Below are 10,540 nucleotides of genomic sequence, written 5' to 3'. Positions count from 1 at the left end.
AAGCACTTTCCCAATGGGTCCTCCAGACTTGGCTCATCAACAATCTCCTCAACAATTTTCTCTCTCCCAATTGGGATGGTGGCTTGGACATGCTCATGATAAGGATTGCTGGAATCATCCTCATCAATCATGTAGTGCCTTTCAGCCATCAACTGACTTTGAAGCTCTTCTTCTTCTATTCTGGTGAGTTCAGCAACTAAATGACCAAACTGTCCTTCCAACTTTTCAATTGCTTGAGTGTTGGCCATGGCTGCATTCTTCACTTCATTTATGGCTTGGGAATTGACCATGGTGGCATTTTTAAGCTCTTGCAAGGTTTGGCCATTAGACTGTATGAACGCTTTGAGGGTGTTTTCCAATGATAAATCTTGTGGAGGATAATTGCAGGGTGAAGGGGTAGAGGATTGGTTGTCGAACTGCGGATATTTAGGATGGTGCAGTTCATCAAATTGGGGAGCATAATTTCCCGTAGCATTAGCTTGCCACGATAAATTAGAATGGTTGTTCCAGTCTGGGATGTAGCAATTGAAATTTGATTCAGACCCCGGACTGGAGAAGTTGGTGTTCATCTGCTCATGTGAAAAATTGGAAAATTGTCCCCAGGATGGACAATTACCTGAACTATGATAAGGGTTAGAGCAGTATAAACATGGTCCATGTGGGTGAAAATGGAGAGGATAGTTGGTAGGAGTGGGTGTCCTACAACTAAGGGTAGCATTAAAATTACCTAAAGGAAAATTCATGCTTATCCTCACTCTTCAAATAAAACACACTTCCACATGAAACATTAACCAAATTTTTTTTGTTTTTTGAAAACAAAATAAACAAAAATACCAAAAATTAAAAACAAAAACTCAAAACAAAAACTCACAAAACGGACCAAACATAAGTTTGGCAAAATTCAAGGTGCTGGCTCGTTTTGGTGCAGTCTGCGGAGGTGCGCTCGAGCGCAAGTGAGGAGCGATCGAGCGCAGGTGTGAGCTGGTCTGGCAGGTGTGCTGCTGTTGCGCGTGTTCGCTCGAGCGTAAGCGAATTGCGCTCGAGCGTATGTTTGCTGTACGTTTGAGCGCAGCTGGGAAGGATCGAGCACAGGCGCGCTTCGTCTGCTGCCTTGTGCTCGAGTGCACTCGAGCACGAGTGGGGTGCGATCGAGCACACTGGCAGGGAGTAAATTCCGCAGAACTACAGAAAAAAATGAAAATAGAAACCAACATCTTTTTTTTTTTTTCCTTTTTTTTAATGGTTAGATGAACCAAAACAGAAACAGATAAAAATAAAAATAAACAAAAATTGCAAAAAGAAAATGAAACAAAAGCCTACCTAAACTAGTAGAAAAATAAAATCAATTTAAACAAAAATCCATTTTCACAAAAACAAACAACTCCCTAGCAACGGCGCCAAAATTTGATGTACAAATTTAATTGTACTCGCAAGCGCACGAGTCGTGTGCAATATAGCGTGTGTGCAAGTGAGAGGTCGATCCACAGGGAATTGAGTTTGTGAAATTTAATTTCTATCTAAATCAATTATATCTTAACCTAGTTCCAAATGATTTTGATTTTGAAAATAAACAAACATAAACTAAATAAGATAAAAATAATCAAAAGATAAACGACTAAGGTTTTAGAATTCACTTCACCAAATCAAAGCATACATTCTCATGTTTTCATTCATGCATCCAACAAACAATTAAACCCTATATATGTTCTATTGTTTTTTTATAAACCAACTGAATCATTCGATGAATCCATCTCTATTACAAATCACAACGAATATCCAATTGAGATCAAATCATCCACTGTATCCATAAATCACAATGGATATAAGTCTCAATCAAATCATTCGATGTATCCGTTGGATGAAACACAACGAATATCCAACGTTTTCACGATTTATAAACAACAATCAATCACAATTTTGTCACAGAATTGAATTGAAACGAACATATATTACATTAAACGACGGATTTGTACGAACAAAACATAAAAATATAAAACTAATCAATGGCGAGGCTTCATCTTCAACCTTAGTTGAAGAATTAGCCTCTCATGACAAAAGAAATCATAAAAAAACTAAATTACTTCATTAAAATTAAAAACTTACAAAAGAATTCGAGTTCCAAGCTACAAAAAAACCCAGAAAACACGAAAAACGACCAAGAACGGCGCCCCCGGCGCATCTCCGTACGTTTACAATGGAAAAGAATGATATTTATAAGCTAATTTTAGGGTTTCAGTGCTGCCAGGTCGGCCGAGTGCGCTTGATCGCACTTTAGGTGCGCTCGATCGCACTCGTGCAACATGTCTCCTATGGGCTGGGCGCGAGTGCACTCGATCGCACTAAACGTGCTCTCGAGCGCACTTTCAGTCAGAATTAGCCTACCCTTGTGAAATGTGAATTTGTATATCTTTGAGTTAGCTTTCCAATGACACCAAGATCGCTTCAATGGGAGCTATACAACTCAAGATATGGCCTTTTTAGTGGAAGTCGTCGGATGCGAATCATCACTCGATCCAAATTTGCTGCCAATGCTTCCTGAAGTGTCTTAAGCCCCAGACTTAATGGAATGAGTTGCAAATTTCACCTTAAAGCCGCATTTTTCTCTTAACAACCCGCAAATCACTAAAACACCAAAACTAACCAAAAACATCAGAAATTAACACAGCTAAGAGCTTAACAAACATAAGTTAAGGGGCTCAAATATACAATATTTGGCACTCATGAGGTGGTGACGATTTTCTGGAGACGGACCTGCCATTCACCAAGAAGGTAGCAGAGGCTGATCTACGCGACAAGTTCAAACTGCCACACATGGATCGCTACAATGGAAGCAAGGACTCGGTGGACCATCTTGAAAGGTACAAAGCTCACATGGCGTTGCAAGCCTTGTTCGACGGAATCCTTTGCCGAGCATTCCCCCTTACCCTCAAAGGAGCGGCCAAACAGTGGTTCAGTAGTCTGCAACCGCGATCCATAGGAACCTTCGCTAAACTCGGTAAGAACTTTCTTTCCCATTTCATTGGAAATCGCTGGCGATGCAGGCCAGCGGCATATTTGCTAACAGTAAAGCAGGAGTTCAATGAGTCGTTAAAAAGCTACATTGCTCATTCAACTAAGAGAAACTCACGGTCGATGACCTCGACGAGAGGGTGGTCCTCCCTGCCCTGATGGGAGGAATATTGTTGTGCAAATATCCACCTAAATTAATAGGTGAATAAATGTACGTTTTACTCACAAGTGCACAAGATCAAAACAATAGTATAGGGTGCAAATACGAGATCATTCCTGCGAGGATTGCTATAAACTATGTTTAAAATTAATTCCGCAAACAAGATAAAAGATTGAGTTTGAGTTAATAGAGATAAAAGGGTAGGGCTTTGATATCCACCACTAATCATACTCAAATAATATAATCAATATGTCAATGTTCCAATCATATCAAGATTACTTAATGTTCGTCAACCTAAGGGCATGGATGTATACTCCTTAAGCTATTGATCTCCCTAAGCAACGGATTAGGCATGGGTGTCTACTCTAATTTTTTTCTTTCTCAAAGGATTTAGCATGGGTGTCTGCTAAGTTGTTCTTTAAGAAAGCATAAATCTATGGAAATTGACAAATACATGAAGTCTAAGGCATGGGTGTCTACTCCCGGTTTTCCATGTTGATTATCCAAGAACTTGTGAGGGGGTACTTTTGTCACTTTGTTAAGCCCAAGATTCGGTCATCCAAATTGACTTAAATAACAAATCCATAGCACATGCATATGTTGAGCAAGCAAATTCATATGATGAATTTAATAAAGTAGGAAATAATCAAGTTAAGCATCACAATATGAACGTAGCAAAGGCGCCAATATTAAAATATTAAAGAGACATGATTAGGGCTTCAATCTATCTCTACTAAAGTATTTTGTTACACATAATTTTGATGCTAATCATCTTCATCAGAGAATAAAAAGGAAAAGAATAAACCCGAAAAACGCTTCTTGAAGAGTCGCCAATTCTTCTCCTAAAGCTTGTGTTTTTAATCCTACGTTTAGAGGCCTATTTATAGGGATTAGAGGAACCCTAGACCCCTAGAAATCGCAAATTGTAACCTAAAGGTCTTTCCAAAATAGGGTCAGCCGCAACACTGTTCTCCAGCGCACGTGTGCGCTCGATCGCAATGTTGTTGCGCTTGATTGTAGTGTGCGATCGATCTTTTGGTGTTGGGCGCTCGAGCGCTGATGCGCTCGAGCCAGCTTCTTGTGCGCGTGAGCGCATGCTGTGCCCACTCCTGTCACTGATGCGCTCGAGCGTAATGTGTTTGAGCCTAGTGGTGCTGCGATCGATCCCATGCTCAGCTTTTCCTGAAATTTCCCTTTAACTTGAAGCTTTTCCATAAGTGCTTCATTTTCTTCCAAAAACTATAAAAAGATAGAAAATACAAAACGGAAGTAAAACAACACAAAATAACAAAACTAAAAGATTAACATATGTAAATTAAGGGGCTAAAATATGTATATTTTAGCACTTATCACACCCCCAAACTTACATATTACTAGTCCCTTAGTAATACGAAACTAAAAACAAAATAAAAAACAGGAAACAAAAGATAAATCCTTCTTTCGTGGGATGTACGATTGTATTTAGAGTATGCAACAAACCTTTTAAATCCTTAGGCATCCTTAATAGGACAAGTGAAGTCTCGTGAGGGTTTAACAGAAATGTTACCCACAAACATTATGCAAAGTTCATGTTATCAAAAACTGAAGTATCACTTAAGACCATGATTTTTATTCATTAGCAAGCTTAAAAAGATAAACTCCATCTTCACAATGAATTGGAATTTTAAAGTCTAATCACTTACAAAAAAAGAGCTAAAGCATCACAAGTTCGAAATAGTGTAAAGTGAACTAGCACATAAATATGAAGTTTTCAATTATTCCCAATGTGCAATGTCTCAATATCTCAAAGTTCACTAAAATCTCTATCAAAATGAATAACTATGGCATAACTTTGGTTCCCTTAAGCTTCCTAATTGACCCATATAACGAGTGTTAAGTCAATAACTCCCAAACTAGATGGTTTTAGGGCATTAGGTGTAAAGACACCCCTAAGGACTTACTAACTCGAGTAAAAATGGCTACGAAACCAAACTAGTCATGACATTAACCAAATCAAAATTTTTACCTTTTGATGTGAAAACTCATTGCTTAATGAGGCAAGAGGTACAATTACTTAGCGAAAAACTTATCAATGATCATTTTTATTTATTTATTTTATTTATTTTATATATATATATAAACAAATAGAAATAAAATGGAAAACAAACAAATAAATAAAAAAGACATGATATGGGGTGCCTCCCATGAGCACTAAGTTTAATGTCTTCAGCTAGATTGTTGTCCTCCTCTTAATGTTGTCCAGAAGAAGATGCCCTGGAGCAAGTGGCAATTGTGCTAAAATGGACCGTAGTAGTTCTTCTTGTGTCCGTAATCTTTGGTCGGCCAAGAACTTGTCCTCCCGGGCTTCCCTTCTTTGATCAGCCAGCTCAAACCGAAGGAACGATAACTCGTCACAAAGGAATTGACAGTGTGAAATGCCAGTGGTGACGGTCTCCTCCTCCTCCTCTACCTCCTCAGTTGTGGCCTCATCCACGTCCATGGGCTCCTCCTCAACTCTCTCTGCATGTCGTTCTTTTCCATTCTGTTACTGCGATCGATCGCACTACACATGCGATCGAGCGCAGGTCTCCATATGTGAGACTACCACACTTTATTAGTGCGATCGAACGCACAACATGGGCGATCGAGTGCACTTGGCAGCATTCCATAGTTATTGTTTATTTTGTTTTGTTCAATTTTTATTTCGTTTTCGTTTTGTTCTTTTTTACTTGTTTGTGTGTTTTATTATTTTGCAGGGACTAAGAGTGCTTCAATTCAAGTTTGGGGGTATGCTATGAGCCATGCTTTCCAAGCCTATGTCGACCATCTCCCGGGTACATTCTTTCCTTTACTTAGACACATTGGGGATAATGTGTCATTTAAGTTTGGGGGTATGGGCACACATGTTGTTTACACACACCTTGTCCCAATTTTATGTTATTTGTTTTGTGTTTGTTTGTCTTTATAAAAAAAATTAAAAAATTAAAAAAAAAAAAAAAAAGAAAAGAAAGAAAAAAGAGAGAGAAAGTTTATGCATGTTCATGTTTGCTCTAAAAATTTTAAGTTGATCTAAAAGAATTGTGGCTTGAATTCATGAGTGAGCTTAAAATTTTGAACACATGATCTGATGAGTAAATTTGTTAGTTTTGTTAGTTGTTGAGGACAGTTAAAAAATCACAAGTTTGATCTGATCACATAAGCACATTAGCACATGGCATGTATAGTAGTGATAAAAAAAAAAATTTTAAAAAAAATTATGAAATAAATGATCATTGATGGCTTTTCACTGAGTAATTGGACCTCTTGCCTCAAAGCATTGGGTGTTATTCTAATAGGAACTTCAGTGAATTCTGAGATAAGGAGACATTGCATATTGGAAAGATTAGGAAGCCTCATAATTTTGTACTAGTTCACTGTACACAATTTTCGAACTTGTGATGTTTTAGCATGTCCTTTGTAAGTAATTGCACTTTGAGATTACAAGTCATTGTAAAGATGGGGTTCATTTTTTTAAACTTACTGATGAATGAAAATCATAATCTTGAAGTGATGCTTTAACTTTTGGAATAACATGAACTCTTGCATGATGTTTGTGGGCAACATTTCTGGAAAACCCTCACGAGACTTCACTCGTCCACTAGGGAATTCCTAATGGTTGAAAAGGCTTGTTGCATACGCTAAATGCAATCGTACATCCCACGAAAGATGGATTTATCTCTTGTTTTCTGTTTTTCCATTCTTGTTTTTAGTTTTGTATTGCTATGGGACTAGCAATATGTAAGTTTGGGGGTGTGATAAGTGCTAAAATATTCATATTTGCAGCCCTTAATTTGCATGTTTTATTTCTTTGGTTTTACTTAATTAGGACATTTTAATTCCTTTTTGTGTTTTTTATACTTTTACAGGCCTTTGGAAGAAAAAAAAGTAAAACTAGGTAATTTGAGCTCAAAAGAGGAAATGAAGACAATTGGAGCTCCCTGGTACTGCGATCAATCGCAGGGTACCTACGATCGAGCGCAATACCCGAGGGGACATAGCAGCAAATAGGCCAGGAGTGATCAAGCGCATGCCAAAAGAAGGAACGATCACAGACATGCGATCGCGCACACACGGGCTGCGATCGAGCGCACCCGTGCGCAGGAAACTTATCAAGTGGCGGCTGGATTGACAATATTTCCATATTAAGGTTTTCCAATTCCAATTTGTAATAGGTCTCAAAACCCTACGAATTTCCTAGGTTTACTACTTTGTCTAGGACTTCTAAAGCTTATAAATAGACCCTTAAGCCTCTAGAATAAGGAGAGTGAAAAAGGAGAAGAAGAGGCGCTCTTCAAGTTCAAGTCTCGGGTTTATTCTTTTCTTTTCTTTTCCTTTATTTTATGAAGATGTTTAACATCAACTTTATGTGTAGCTAATTTACTTAGTAGGGCTAGATTGAAGCCCTAATTATGTTAAATTAATATTTCAATATTGGCGCCTTGTGATGATCTTGTTGTGCTATTTAACTTGATTAATACCTGCTTGCATGAATTCCTCATATGTGTGTGCCTGATCAACATGTGCATGTGGTATGGACTAGTTAGTTAGATCAATTTGGATGACCGAGTCCTGGGTTTAACTTAAGTAACAAAAGAATCCACACCGCGATTCTTGGGTTAATCAACATGGGGAACCGGGAGTATACACCCATGCCCTAGGCCTCGTGTGTTTGTCGATTTCCATAGAACATATGCTTTTCTAAAGAACAACTTAGTATATACCATGCTAAATCCTTTAGGAAAGAAAAGAGTTAGAGTATACACCCATGCCTAACTCGTTGCTTAGGGAAATCTATAGCTTAAGGAGTATACACCCATGCCCTTAGGTTGGCCAACATTAGATATGCATAACATGATCAAAGCATTGGCATATTGTCATATTAATTGAATATAATTAGTGGTGGATATCAAAGCTCTACTCTTTTTATTATTATCAACTCAATCTCTAATTTACTTAAGGAAATTATTTTTAAACGGAAATTCAGCAATCCTCGTGGGAATGATCCTGTACTTGCACCATATACTACTATGTTGACCTTGTGCACTTGTAGGTAAAACGTGCAAATATTCACCTAGTAATTTAGGTAGATTTTTGCACAACAACATGAACATGCAATTTTTTTTTCAAATAAACAAGCACACACACAAAACAAATAACATGAAATTGGGACAAAGTTTGTGTGAACATGTGTGCCCATAGCCCCAAACTTAAATGACACATTGTCCCCAATGTGTCTAAGTAAAGGAAAGAGTGTACCCGGAAGATGGTCGACATCATCTTGGAAAGCATGACTCATAGCACACCCCCAAACTTGAAGTAAAGCACACTTCTCCTTGCAAAATAAGAAAACACACAAACAAGTAAAAAGAACCAAAACTAAAAATACATAAATAAAAATTGAATTTAAAACACACTAAACAAAATGAAAGGATAAACTATGGGTTGCTTCCCATGAGCGCTAAGTTTTTTCAACTCCTTCCCATCCGGTGTGACCATTGATGTGGTATTTTTGAGCCCAAAAATATCAATTATAAAAATAACCACTCACAATAGGACGAATCTTTGTAGGATACGGCTATATTGAGGGTGTCGAACCTCAAGGACTGCAGGGGTTTTGTTATCAAATTCGAAAGATTAAAATTAACTTAATTAAAAAGATATTTGATTTGATTTTCTTTAAAACTAAAGTGCATGAAAATAAAAGAGATTTAAAATAAGAGAGAGTGTAGGGTATTGACTTCACCTCTATCCGCACAACAATGGTTAATCATAATTAATCCCAGAAATTTCTATGTATGTTATAAATAAACAAGAAACTACCTTATTAAAGAATAAGCATAATCTATCTTCGGTTGGCACGGATCATCCACCTAACCACTAAGATGCGGTACGACCAGTCTTCCCTAGGTATAAATTATCAAATTCTTTAACAGGATACATATAATCAATGAATAAGTGTAACCCATCTTCGGTTGACACGGACTGTCTACCTAAATTAGACTAAACTAGGGTGTAGTACAATCCGTCTTCCCTAGGCATGGCCTATCAAATCCTATTGATTATATGTCAATTAAACCCATTGTATAACCATCATCCTCATAATCACAGAAAACAAGAATGATTTGAGATCAATAAAAGTAAAATACTTTCTAAGACAAGAGAAGAATTTCACAAATATTGATTTTAGAATTTAAGAACAATTGCATTAAATATGAAGAACAAAAATCAATTGTAGCAATCCTCATAGTTATACAATCAATATGCATAAATTGAAAATCTAGAAATTAAATACAATCAAACCATTGTGCTTGGATGGGGTTACATCAACACCCCACAAAGGGGTTTAGCCGCTCATGATCTTCTAAGCTTCAAAGACAAATTTCTGATTTCTAGCTCTAAGAAGCGGTGTCTCTTTTTCTCAATGCTTAGAGGCCTATTTATAGGGTTTAGGAGAGTCCTAGAAGCCCTAGTAATCATAGAATTTTCAGAGATTTAAGTCCAAGTCCAATTAGGATAAAGAAAACCTAAGTCCAAATAGGAATAGGATTCGCCCAGAATTGCGTTCCTATCTTGCGGGGCGATTTTGGCATTGTGACGCTCCGAATTAGGAAAATACTATTTCACATTGATTTGTAGAAATTTGAGTTAGCTTTCCAATGACGCTTGAATTACCTCAATTGAATATTTTAGGTGAAAGTTATGGCCAAAATACCGAGATGTATGCAGAATCCAAATTTGAATCCAATCAGATTTTGACTCCAATTTGAGAAATTCCGAATTAATCATTTTCTTTATTTGATTAAACTTAACCATGATTGGTTAAGTTTAACCATATCTTCTAGGTCTTCCCAATTTGGTTTTAAGCCCAAAATCAATGGAATTAATTGCATCTTTATTTATAACCCGAAAAAAACAAAAGAAAATCAAACAAATAACAACGCTAAAGAATTAACATATGCAAATTAAGAGGCTTGAAAGTGCAATATTCGACGTTGTAGTATAGTGGTAAGTATTCCCGCCTGTCATGCGGGTGACCCAGGTTCGATCCCTGGCAACGGCGTCAAAAAACTTGTTGTGCTAAATACTACCTAAATTAATAGATAATATTTAGTACGTTTTAACTCGCAAGTGCACAAGATCAAAACAATAGTATAGTGCAGCAAGTACGAGGTCGATCCCACGAGGATTGTGATTTTATTTTGAATTAATTAAAATATCAAATTGTCACAGATTTGATATTAAGAAAAATAAAAAGATATAAAGATAAAGTAAAGGTAAGGTAGGGCTTTGATATCCACCGCTAATTATACTTAGATAATATAACAATATGCCAATGATCCAATCATGTTATGA

General features: G+C 37.0%; 1 non-coding gene across 1 annotated transcript; it reads left to right on the top strand.

Moving 5' to 3' along the window:
* Positions 1-10,175: 10,175 nt before the first annotated feature.
* On the top strand, positions 10,176-10,247 carry TRNAD-GUC (transfer RNA aspartic acid (anticodon GUC)). The gene has a single exon. It is a non-coding gene; the product is annotated as a tRNA-Asp (tRNA).
* The last annotated feature ends 293 nt before the right edge of the window (positions 10,248-10,540 follow it).

Source organism: Corylus avellana, chromosome ca10 (assembly GCF_901000735.1).
Source record: "Corylus avellana chromosome ca10, CavTom2PMs-1.0".
NCBI lineage: Eukaryota > Viridiplantae > Streptophyta > Magnoliopsida > Fagales > Betulaceae > Corylus > Corylus avellana.
This window is presented reverse-complemented; position numbering and strand designations above follow the sequence as displayed.